Consider the following 14,015-nt stretch of genomic DNA (forward strand, 5'->3'; position numbering starts at 1 on the left):
GGTGGTAACGCTAGCCGATATGCTACCGGTCCAACTTTTTCAATTATTTCATACGGTCCAATAAAACGCGGACTTAACTTGCCCTTTCGTCCAAATCTAAGGACTTTCTTCCATGTAGACACTTTCAAAAATACCTTATCACCAACTTGAAACTCCATTTCCTTTCGCTTCAAATCAGCATAAGATTTCGCTCATCTCAAGCGACTTTCAAACAATCTCGAATCACTTTCACCTTTTCTTCGGATTCTTTTATTAAATCAACTCCATAAACCTGACTTTCCTTGAGTTCAGTCCAATACAATGGCGTCCGACATTTACGACCATATAATGCTTCATAAGATGCCATCTTCAAACTTGTCTGATAACTATTATTATAAGCAAATTCTACCAATGGTAAGTACCTTTCCCAACTATCTTGAAATTCCAATACGCAACATCTGAGCATGTTTTCAAGAATCTGAATTACTCTCTCTGATTGTCCATCAGTTTGTGGATGAAAGGAAGTGCTGAAATTTAACTTTGTACCTAATGCTTCTTGCAACTTTTGCCAAAACCGTGAGGTAAATCTCGGATCTCTATCCGAAATGATTGACAAAGGTATCCCATGAAGTCTAACAATCTCTCAGATATACAATTCAACCAACTTATTAAGAGAATAATCTGTACGTACTGGAATAAAATGTTGCCCAGATGGCATTTTTCTTCCCTGGAGTTAACGGCAACCCTGATATAAAATCCATAGTAATCCGATCCCATTTCCATTCAGAACCATAATAGGTGGAGTAATCCCGAAGGTACTTGGTGTTCAAATTTTCACTTGTTGGCAAACCAAGCACTTTGATACAAACTTGGAAATATCTCTTTTCATTCCACTCCACCAGTACATTTTCTTCAAGTCATTATACATCTTCGTACTACCCGGATGAACCGCTAAACAACCATTATGTGCTTCATGCAAAATCTTTTGAATCAACTCATCATTTTTCGGTACACAAATCTAATTTTTAAATATCAAACAACTATCAGAACTGAATCTGAAATCTAATCCCGTATCAGCTTCACACTGTTTTCTTTTGGCTAGAAAATATTGATCATTTTTTTTGAGCTTCAGAAATCTCTTGTAAAAACATCGGTCTTGCTCTTAACTCTGCTAGAATCGAACCGTCATCTGAAATTTTCAACTGAGTGTTCATAACTCTCAAAGCAAACAACAACTTTCTGCTTAAAGCATCGGCAACCACATTCTCTTTTCCTGGATGATAATCAATAACAAGCTCGTAATCTTTCAATAACTCTAACCATCTTCATTGCCTCAAATTCAAGTCTTTTGTGACATCAAGTATTTAAGACTTTTGTGATCGGTATATACTAAGCACTTTTCACCATACAAATAATGTCGCCAAATCTTCAAAGCAAACACCACCGCAGCCAATTCCAAATCGTGAGTAGGATAATTCCTCTCATGAGGTTTTAACTGCCTCGAAGCATAAGCCACCACTTTTCCTTCTTGCATGAGGACACACCCCAAACCATTTAGAGAAGCATCACTATACACCACAAATTCTTTACCTGATTCTGGTTATATCAACACTGGCGCTTCATCCTTCGAAACTCTATTGATATTCTTCCGTCCATTCAAATTTAACATCCTTTCGGAGTAGTCTAGTCATAGGAGCAGCAATTATAGAAAATTCATTTACGAACCGCCGATAATACCCAGCTAGCCCCAAGAAACTTCTAACTTCAGTTATGTTTTTTGGTGGTTTCCAATCAACAATGGCTGAAATTTTACTAGGATCAACCCGTATACCATCACCTGAAACAATATGACCCAAAAATCCAACTTCCCGGAGCCAAAATTCACTTTTACTAAACTTAGCATACAGCTGCTTATCTCTCAAAGTTTGCAAAACTATCCTCAAATGCTCAGTATGTTGTGTCTCATATTTTGAATAAATTAATATATCATCTATAAACACCACAACAAATCTGTCCAAGTATGGCTGAAATATGCGATTCATTAAATCCATAAACATAGCAGGAGCATTTGTCAACCCGAATGGCATAACTAAAAATTCATAATGACCGTACCTTGTTCTAAAAGCAGTTTTAGGCACATTTGACTCTTTTACTCGCAGTTGATAATACCTAGATCTCAAGTCAATCTTTGAAAACCATGTCGTTCCTTTTAGCTGATCAAACAAATCATCAATTCTCGGCAACGGATACTTGTTTTTGATTGTCACCTTGTTTACTACCGATAATCAACACATAATCTCATAGAACCATCCTTCTTTTTCACAAATAACACGGGAGCACCCCAAGGTGAAAAACTCGGTCTCACAAAGCCTTTATCACCAACTCTTGCAATCGCGATTTTAATTCTTTCAACTCTATTGGTGCCATTCTATATGGAGCAATCGAGATCGAGTGTTCCTTAGATTAAATCAATACCAAATTCTACTTCCTCGATGGAGGCAAACCCGCAATTCTTCCGAAATACGTCCGCAAATTCACACAATAACCGGCATCGATTCAACTTTCTTTTCAACTTCTTTTGTATTAATTACATACACCAAATAAGCTTCATAACCTTTTCTCAAATATCTCTGAGCCGACATCGAAGAAATCATACTAAATTTTGCCTCTGATTTGTCTGGTTCAACCCGCAATATTTCACCACTTTCACATTTTAATTCTATAACCTTTTCTTTGCAATTTAATATAGCATCATGCAATGTCAACCAATCCATACCCAAAATAACATCAAATTCATCAAACGGCAACAACATCAAGTCGGCCGGAAAATAATGACCCCGAATCATTAAAGGGCATTTCTTGCTTACTTTATCAACTATCACGCATTTGCCTAACGGGTTCGACACTCTAATCATAAATTCTGTGTTCTCAATAGGTATATTCATACTAGACACCAGTTTAATGCATACGTATGAATGAGTAGAACCAGAATCAATCAAAGTAATAACATTAGTATCATAAAGAGAAAATGTACCGGTAATCACATCGGGTGAGGAAGCATCTTCACGCGCTTCAATAGCATAAGTTCTAGCTGGAGCTCTTCCTTTAGATCTAACTGTTGCATCTCTGGCTACATTCTTACTGCTTGTTTCACTTCCAGCTTTTCTCGGATACCTTCCTCTTGGATACCTTCCCCTCGAGTCTGCACCACTAGATTTTACATTCTGAAATTTTTCTTTCTCAGCTCTCTCTGGGCAGTCTCTAATAAAATGATCCGGAGAACCACATCGAAAACATTCATTTGCTCGCAGACGGACCAAAATGATTTCTACCACATCACCGGCACTCGGGTTTAACAAATCTCAGATTTCCACACTAGCCGCAGTATAGTCCGAGATTTAGGACCCACATTCGCTTCTTAAAATTTCCATATGATTGCCCAAATTGAAACTTGGGAACGAGGATTCATATTTCTTGACTTTCCAAGTTGTGAAGGTGCATTACTCATTGGTTTTTTCTTCCAATTTCATGTTTCAAATTCTACCTTTTTCTTTTCCTTCAGTAGTTCTTCAAACCTTACAAGCTCGATAAACCAAGATTACCATTTCTTTCAGTTCAAGGATCCCAACAAATACCTTAATGTCTTCGTTGAGCCCATCTTCAAATCGTCGGCACATCTTGGCTTCAGAGGAACATATTCCCGGCATACTTACTCAATTGAACAAACTCTCTTTCATATTCGAGATCATCATATTACCTTGCTTCACTCAAGAAACTCTTTACATTTTGATCAATAAATCTTTCACTAATATATTGCTTCCAAACTCTTCTTGAAAGAATTCATTGTGTTACCCTCTCTTTCGGTACCACCAAATCAAAGTCTTCCACCAATTATAGGTGAATCTCTCAACAAAGATGTAGCACATTTCAAACATTCTTCGGTGTACAAGATAATTCATCAAATACCGGATAGAATTTTCAAGCCGTAACTCGCTTTCTCGCATCATCATCAATATTTGCTCTAAATTCTTCATCCCTTGTTTACTTAATTCTATCAATGGGGTTCTGTGAAATTTTATCATATCCACTCCCCGAGGCATCGGAGGCATAGGTTGAGGAATTAGGGGAGGTGGGGAGGTCGTACATTTGGGTTCGCATTGAACCAACTCAAGGTACCATGCACTCATCATTTGGAGAAAGGCTTCCGATCCTTTCTCCTCCTCCCCGACCAACAAGAGGAGGTGGGTTTTCGGTCGGCATGGCCCTTCAAATGAGTGGCGGATTACTCTCTACTTCATCTGCCACAGCTGGATCGAGATCCATTTACTATATAAAAATTCATTTCAAAAGGTCAGAAGTCGTCACACTATCACAATTCATACATATGGCATGTATAGCAAAATCCGTACATACAACACGTAGTCCGAGAACCGACTAAACCTGCTCTGATACCACTAAATGTAATGCCCCCACGCTCGAAACCGTCACCGAAGTCGAGCTTGAGGGGTTACCGAACATAATTTATCAAATTAAGAACTTCAAATCATTTGTTTCTACATTCACAGCTTTCTAACTACCCGCGTCACAGTTATAAGAAAAATCATATCTCGAGTTATGAAACTCAAAATCAAGATACGTAAATTTTTCCTAAATCTAGACTCATATATCTATTTACTAATTTTTTTCTAGAATTTTTGGTTGGGCCAATTAGTACAGTTTATTAGTTAAAATCTCCCCTGTTTTAGGGTTCGACTGCTCTGACATTTGTGTATTACGAATCAGATATCTCTCTATACAGAATTTCAATAACTACGAGGTTTATTTTTCTTAAAACTAACTCAATAAGGAATCTGTAAATATAAATAACAACTTCTAATTATTTCTTTAAAATTTATTATGAATTTTTAAAGTCAGAATAGGGTATCCAGAAATCACTCTGGCCCTGTTTCGTAAAAGTTTAAATATCTCATAAAATTTAATTTATATTCCTATTTTGTTCAATCCATATGAAAATAGACTCATTAAGATTCAATTTCATAACTTACTCATCATTTAGTTCTATTTATACTATTGTTATGGATTTTTCAAATTCATGTCATTCTCGCAAAGAATATTCTGCTTTTAAGGCAAGTTTCATCTTTCCATGAATTTTTATGAACTAGATAACCCGTTAAACTTCCATGATATCAAACCTGATCTAAATTAGCCATCACCATGACTTATCAATATCAAACATTTTCTCAACCAAATAGGGCCATATCATAAAATTATTTACACAAAATAGGTATATTGCTATAAATGTCATACTTAAGTAGTTGTACAAGCCATTTACCAAGATAAAAGTCCTTTGGATAGTGTGATCGAACTTTCGACCTGTCCCGATTCTGGAGAGCTTGTTCAAAACTACAAGTGAATGAAAAGGAAGGAGTAAGCATAAATGCTTAGTAAGTTCATATGTAAATAACAAGTAACATAACAATACAAATATACCAAACAACTTTAGCATGGTACCACCAAAACATATATCACATCTTTAAACATCATTCATCATCTTACTACCTTATCGTTGTTGTATCTATTTTCAACCCGAGGGTTAAGAACATACCTGTCCAAAGTGTCCATTTCACAACACTTACCCAAAACGTCACTTATATCTTAAGTGCTCTTCCATTAAACTAGAAATTTCACCGTTGAACACATCGGAATATAACTCGGATACATGGATAATTTGCACATCGATTGCCACATATGTAATCAAGAAATCATGTAACCCGCCCTAAGTGAACTCGGACTCAACTCAATGAGCTCGGGCGTTCAGATCCATAAATGCACTCGGACTCAACTCAACGAGTTCGGATGCCTAGTTACATCTCACGAACTCGGACTCAACTCAACGAGTTCGGACATTTGCATCCATAAGTGAACTCGGACTCAACTCAACGAGTTCGATGCTCAATCATCCTAGTGACATGTCACTTGTATCCTAATCTATTCCTAAGGTTCAAACGGGCTTTTTCCTCGATCTCACATTTGCCGTCTTCTATGGAATATCTAACCGATACTCGGTAGCAATTCATATTTATCAAGTAGTAAACATAATTTGCATATTACTCAACATTAACCACAAAGCATAATATTTCACGATTAAAAATCAGCATATCATATAATTAACATTAATAACTTAAAAATAACATTTATGCTACATTATTTACACATGAACTTACCTTGGTACCAAAATATAAAGATTTTGCAATTAAGTCCACAATCTTTTCTTTTCCTCGATCACGACTTGAATCTCGTTTTTCTTGATCTATAATACCAAATTAATCTTATTTAATACATACATTTATCAAAACAAAGATTTAATACTTAACTTTAAAAAATTACACTTTTGCCCCTAAACTTTTGCATAATTACACTTTTTCCCCTAGGCTCGGGAATTAAACTTTATTCCTTATTCTTATGTTTTATAACATGCTGATCACTTTTCCATTCTATGGCAACATCAAATTCTCTCCCTAACATATACTTGTTACTATTAGGTATTTTTGCCGATTAAGCCCTTTTACTCGTTTTCACTAAAAACCGAGTAGCACAAGTTGTCTAACATAATTAAAACCACATATTATATCATAAAACATCAAAATACACAAATTTCACCTATGGATATTTTTCCAAATATAAACCCTAGGTTGAATTATTGCTAGCATAAGCTTAATCGAGCTTCCGGGATTCCAAAAACGTAAAGAACATTAAAAACGGGGCTTGGAATCACTTACTATGGAGCTTGGAAGCTTGAAACAAACCCTAGCTATGGAGAACCCCTGAAATTTCAGCCTAATGAAGAAGATGGACAAAAATTGGCTTTTAATTTTGTTTTTAATTCATTTTAATAACTAAATGACCAAAATACCCTTACTACTAAACTTTCCAAAAATTCCTTCCATGTCCTAATTTTGTCCATGAACTTAAAATTGGTCAAATTGCTATTTAAGACCTCCTCATTAATATTCCAAAACAATTTCATACTAAAAACTTCTAGAATACAAGTTTTGCAGCTTATTCGATTTAGTCCCTACTTTCAATTTAAGCACTTTAGGCATAAAATTTCATCACGAAATTTTCACACAATCATGCAATCATATCATAATCATCAAAATAATTATAAAATAATTATTTCTATCTCAGATTTGTGGTCACGAAACCACTATTCCGATTAAGCCCTAATTCAGGATATTACAAGTTCTGATAATGTTTCTTCTTTTGTAATGGGCTAACGCCCATCTGGTACTGTCTGTTATAATGGGCTAAGGTCCAGTTGATACTGAAACTGTATGTAGGGCTGGGGCCAGACTTTTAATTCTTTTATATGGCTAACTATTCCTTTTATATAGTAAGGGATTTCACACTGAGTTTCGTAAACTCACCTCGTTTATTAACCTTTCAGGTAATTTCCAACCTTAGATGGATCGGAGCTGCGAGGGGCTCGGAGGAAGCCACACACACTGTTTATGTCACAGTTTTGATTATTACTTTTAAATGCTTTTATGTGGGTTGTAGTAAAGCAGTTGTAATTTTATGGATTTCAAATTTGGAATTCTATTTATTGTTCTTATAATTGCTAGTATTAGAACACGGTTTTCCAAAGCAACTACTGTTGTTCAAAACATCACGTATCCACAATTGTTTTTAAATTAAGCTTCCACAACTACCAAGATTTTTACAAAGTTGTTAAGAATGTTATTCAGCTGAGGTTTTCTAACAAGGTTTAAAAAGGGTATAAGTTTCTAATTATTAAGAAGGGTTTTTAATGGAAACATGGTTTTCGAAAAACACTTCAATGTGACACGCCAGATTCGAGCCAAACTTCTAGGTCGGGTTTAGGGTATTACACACTTTCACTGAAACTAAGTGGCAGTCGTGCTGAAGAGATATAAAGTTAAAAAGAAGAATGGCCACTACTTATCATCCAACAACTAATGGGCAAGCCAAAGTGTCGAATCGATAAATTAAAAACATTCTTGAGAAGGTTGTGAAACCTTCGAGAAAAGACTGTTTTTCCAAATTGGATGACGCTTTATGGGCTTTGCGGACACCATACAGAACTCTGTTCGGCATGTCACCATATCAATTGGTCTTTGGGAAAGCATGTCACTTGCCAGTTGAATTGGAGCACAAAGCAATGTGGGCAATTAAGTAAGTGAACATGGACTGTGAAGCTGTTGGAAAGAAAAGGTTGTTGGATATCACTGAACTAAATGAGATTAGATAAAATGCCTATGAAATCATTGTAATTTACAAGGAAAAGACCAAACGATTGCATGAAAGAATTATTTTGCAGTGACAATTTATCATGGGCCAACAAGTTTTATTATCCAATTCTAGACTAAAACTGCACTCGGGTAAATTGCGCTCATATCAGTCTGGACCTTACGAAGTTGTTAAAGTATTTTCTCATGGTGAAGTCAGAATCAAAGATTTACATGATGGACACTAATTCAAAGTGAATGGTCAGCAATTGAAACATTATCTTAGGAATATTGATAAAAAGAAGGCAGAGACCATTTAATTGGTCGAGCAATTTTAATTTTTTTGTAATTTAGTACTAGGTAATTTTATTTTATTTATGCTTCTGTTCAACATTGTTTTATTATTTTTATTTTTATTTTTACAGAATAATTACGTACCATTGTGGACGTACTTGGGCTTCATTGTCAATGCAGTTCACACTATTGTACTATCACTTATGACTCGTTAAGAATGAGGGCATATCAGAAATTTCAAATCCCACCGTTTGATCAAAAGTCACCTAACCGTCTGATCTATCTAAGCAGATGCAATTCTTATTGGAGGTATTTATTCCCGCCATTTTTATTTCCTTTCACAAAAATCACGTATTTCCATCTTCTTTTTTCACTCACTATAAAACCCCTTTTCACTGTGCTAACTGTAACACATACAAAGAAACCATTTTTATTCACCTTCTTTTCCCCAAGCTAGTACCTTTACAACTTTAAACCATCTTCCCTCCACAAAACAAACAATATATGGCAAGAACGAGAGGATTGGTCAAGAAAGCCACCAAACTTGTCGAAGAACACTCCTCCTCTAGAATTGCAGTTCGTGAGTCAGAATCCTCCATTTTAAAGCGAAAGCGGCCAAATACCAGTTTCAAAACAACATTTTAAACGAAGCTTCCACCCAGAATAGAGCATCCTCCTTTCACAACAGTAATACTTGGGCAAGAAAATCTCTAAAACCATCTCTAAATTAAAGTGCAAGACTTTCTGCATGCATCCTGAAGCTATTCTCCTACATTGGTACATGAGTTTTATCGTAATCTTTAAGACCATGAGTTAGAATTTATCTTTGTTCGAGAAGGCTTATTTCTTTGGGATGCCACCAAAATTAAGAAGTTGTACAACGCTAAAGAGGATGTAGATGAACACTCTGAGTTTATTGAGGATATTATAAACGAAAAAAGGGACCTATTGGTGAAAGATTTATGTGCTGAAGGAGCATTGTGGACCGATTCTCATCAAAAGAATTATACGATACACCACCGCTTCTTGACACTGCAAGGAGAAATTAGTTTCATTTTGTCAACTGCAGGCTACTACCATCCACTCATAGCAGCATAGTCAACCTCGATAAAATGTGTCTAATACATTCTATTATCAAGGGCTAAATGATTAATGTTTGTACAATACTTCACCAAGAAATTGCTAACTGTACTGTAAGGCAAACTGGAATTTTGGTTTTCCCATAATTAGTGATGCTATTGTACCAGTAGAAAGGGATTGTGCCCTGTGATGATGAAGAGGTCCTGGAAAATAAGGGCCCGATAAATAAAGCCTCTATTGAAAGGATGACTCGTGGAAAAGATACAACAACAATGAAGGAGGTGAAGACAAGAAAGGGAAAAACCAAGGTAGAGACCAAGGGAACGAACCTGACTACAAAGACATCATTGTTACACAACATGTAGGACATCAAGAAATTGGCCAATTCCATTAGCAATAAGTAGATTAGGCTTGTTGATACAATAGAGGATATGGACAGGTCACAAAATTTGTTCTACGTTTATCCCAGGGCATATAACAACTTCATTTTAGCTGCATTAAGTCACTTAAGCCCAAATCCACTCCCAAAATTTCTAGTGTTCCCACTGATCATCCAAGATTATAAACCCTCATCCGAGGAAGATAACTTAGGGGGCTAAGAGAAATTGGTGGAATCACCTTCCATTGTTCACATCTCTAATAATGAGAACAAAAAGGACTCAAGGGACATTGAGGAGTTCATGCGACAGATTGATAACCTGGTCGAGGGTGACTTCATTGATGGTCAAGCAACACCTAATGTTGAGGAGAAAGTTCATGTGGGAGAAGAGGAAGTTCGTGCTGCATTCGTGAACGAGACGAACGAGGATGAAAATATTGAGAAAGAAACTACTACGAACATTGTCAATGCACCCAAGTTTGTGGGTGCAACTACTGATACTTTGGAGTGAGATGGAGCTAGACCGATGAAAGCTGTAGAGGTAACTAGTGAGAAGTACCACAACTCGCTAGCGATAGTGGTCTATACCGGACCACTCAAGGTGACCCCTCCTACACAAGAAGCAGCTGATGATGCTGGGGCAGAGCCGAAACTTGAGAAGTGATTCGAGGACTGTGCAAAGCCCAAAGAAAAGAAGAAAAGGCACTTCAAAGATAAAAAGCGCAAGAAGGGGGAGGAAAAAAAGGAGGAAGAAGAAACATCATGTAGCCACATTGATGGGCGAAAAACTGAGTTAGTTTATTTTAAGTTTTAGCTGTATTATTCATGTATTACATGTATCTGTCATTTTCATTTTGTTAATGAACATTTTCATTGCATTTTAATTTTAGTGCATTGGGGACAATGCAAACTTTAAGTTTAGGGGAATGCATATGCGTTTTGGAAATACACCTGTATGTTAATTTTTTTTTTTTAGTTTTTAATGAAACATGCAAGGTTTATTTGTGGTTAATGTAAATGTGTTTGAAAATTTTTGTTACATTCGATGCTTAATTCTTGAATCATGTGAACTATCAATGAATGAGTTAGATAAATTTAACTGGATGTTGTATCTTCAATTCTTTAATGAATAATTTGGGTTGCATTAGTAATGGGTAACTAGTGGCATTCCTTGAATCTTGAATGAATATGCCTTTTACAACTGCTCATATGTATATATAGTCATGAATAACAGACACTCCAAAGTGGGTGTATTGTAAATTGTTAAAGAGGGAACACTCCAATGCAAGCGTTAGAAAATTGAATCTGGCCAAAGGCTATTACTTCATGAGTGTATGTCGACACAAATACATATTCCCTAGGGGTTTATTGCACTCCATCGTTACTTCTCAGGAACAACGGTACAGTAAATCAATGATATCCCTTGTTCACAAAAAAGAGAAAAAAGAGAGACATATATTATACAATAAATGCTGAATTGGTAGATAGAAATTAAGATTTGAAGCATGATACTAGTTGTGATGAAGATGCAATCTTATCCATTCATACTTATGTATTGTTGATGCAATATTCTGTCTTCTAAATGTGAATCATTCATTGGGATTTTAGGTGTTTTAAGTTGCTAGAATGATCATTTGCCTTAGTGAATTCTTGTGTAGCCTTGCTAGTTTCTGTTTTACTTGAGGACAAGTAAAAACTGAAGTTTGAGGGTGTGTACTAGAAAGAACATATGTTTTATCCCTACTTATTGGTTAATTTGTACCCATTTAGTTATATTTAGCACATATTTTAGCATTTTTAGTTCAATAAACTGCATTTTATAACTCAGTGATTTTGTCATGTTTTGGTACTCATGTCTTTGCATGAGTTTTTTTTTTAGATTGCGCCCAGAATTGTCGTCGCACCTGACAGCTATCTAGATAACAACAAAGAAGGGTGAGCTGTCTAGTTTGGTACAACTAACTTATACGTATAGAGGCAGCATGAGTCTGATGATAGGACACCTGTGCTATTTGGATAAATATAAATATATTTATGTGAAAAAGGGGAAGAGAGAGGATCATCTTCTTCGACCTTTCTTTCAAAGCTTTTCAATCCTGGAGCTTCAGTCTCTTACGGGTGAACCAACATGAACGAGGTGCATGTTAGCTCTTGACGAGGAGCTCTGAGTGTGACACATGAGGGAGTTGAGAGAGCGAGTCAAGATTTTCTAGCAATAATGCTCTCCACTTTTCTCTTATATATTTATTTTCTAAACGATGGTGATTACTTTCTATTTCATGTTTTTACAGAAGTACACATGATTTATGGGTTGAATGTTATTTATTCAATCTTACTTATATTGTTTAATCTTTGAGTTTGAATGTGTTTAGCATGGAAATGTTATTGCAGTCACTGACACTAGAAAGTGTAGCGATTGTTCAAGCTAACGAGCATGACAAGGGATGTTTCTTAATGGTTAGAGGAATTTAATCCACTTGTTCTTAATAGTGTTCCATTGCCATCATCGAAAGGTGTGGCTAATGTGCATGTTTAAGTCTTAGATTAATACAGAAGTTAAATTTGGTAAGATATTCATTGCAATTTAATGCATCAACAATCACCTATCCTTTTATGCCTTGTGACCACATAGTATTTTGTTGAATATTCACATTGGAGTTCCAAGTTTATTATTATCATATTTTTTTCTTATTATTTTCAAATTATTGCTTTGACAATCGCTCTCACAATTTATCTCGTTTTTATCCACTTATTGCATTGACATTGATAGACAAAAGACAGCCATTCTCTCGGATCAATATCTGACAAACTCATATCTCACTATTATACTTGCATCGACAGTGTAAGCTTGCACATTATTGCTATAGCATTAAACAGTCGATCACATGGCTTGGCATTTGTGTAATTTTTAAAGTTTTTAAAGGTTAAATAAGTTAATTAATTAATAATTACAAAATAACTTTAGTAAAATTTTATCCATCTTCTTGATTTTGAGTTTTCAACTGATTTTACTAAGGAAACCATAGCTAGGGTTCGGCCAAGCTTTATTTTCTCTTATGTAAGTGATTTTTGCTCATTTTTTTATGATTTCTACATTTTCGGGATCTTTGTAACTTAATCTAGCTAGCCAGTAGACTAATTTGTGAAATTGTTAAACTATTAGGGTTTTACCATTGATGCATGTACATGAGTTTTGAAGTTTGATGTTAGAAAATGGATGGTTGTTGTTAGATAAACAACTTTTGTAAAAGAATTTTTGGCGAAATTGTCAAATAGGGACTAAATTGAAAAATAGAAAATTATACATTGTGAAATTATGAAATAAATGAAATATAGGGCATGCTAGGGACTTAATTGATATTCAGCTATAGTGGGTTGAGGTGAAATTGAATAAATATCCATTTTTTATGAGCTAGGGACTAAACTGTAAAGAATTAAAAGTATAGGGGCAAAATGGTAATTTTTTTACAATATGATTTTACGTTAAATTGAATGAAAAATACATTTAAATGGGTTAAATTGATCTGTATAAATCAAGACAGACCTCGTACTACTTTAGATCGGGGCAAAGAGAAAGTCTCAGATTTTTTCGTATCTACGTAAACTGGTCGAGGTAAGTTCGTGTGATTAAATTGTGTTTATATGTTTTATATTGAATTATTTATGAATTTTGAATTGTTATTAATATACATGGTTACATATTCAACGAATTTCGAAAAATACTGAGTCCTGTTTGAACCTTAGGAATCCGTAGGATACAAATGACATGTCATTAGGATTTACATGATTTGAGTACTGGTCCTAAACGTCCTACCGATGGCTGAGGTTCTGCATGTGTTGTGGATACTCCACAGCTTGTGTAAGCAAACCAATTTATACCTCGTGAGAGCATACAAATCTTCAACTCGAGTGAGCATACCAATTCACAGCTCGTATGAGTATACATGTACATGAATTGAAGGATTACTATTATATGAGCTAGCAAACTATGTGTGAGCTATCCCGGGTATCCAATGGTATTCTAAATGGTTCAA

Source organism: Gossypium arboreum, chromosome 13 (genome assembly GCF_025698485.1).
Source record: "Gossypium arboreum isolate Shixiya-1 chromosome 13, ASM2569848v2, whole genome shotgun sequence".
Taxonomy (NCBI): domain Eukaryota; kingdom Viridiplantae; phylum Streptophyta; class Magnoliopsida; order Malvales; family Malvaceae; genus Gossypium; species Gossypium arboreum.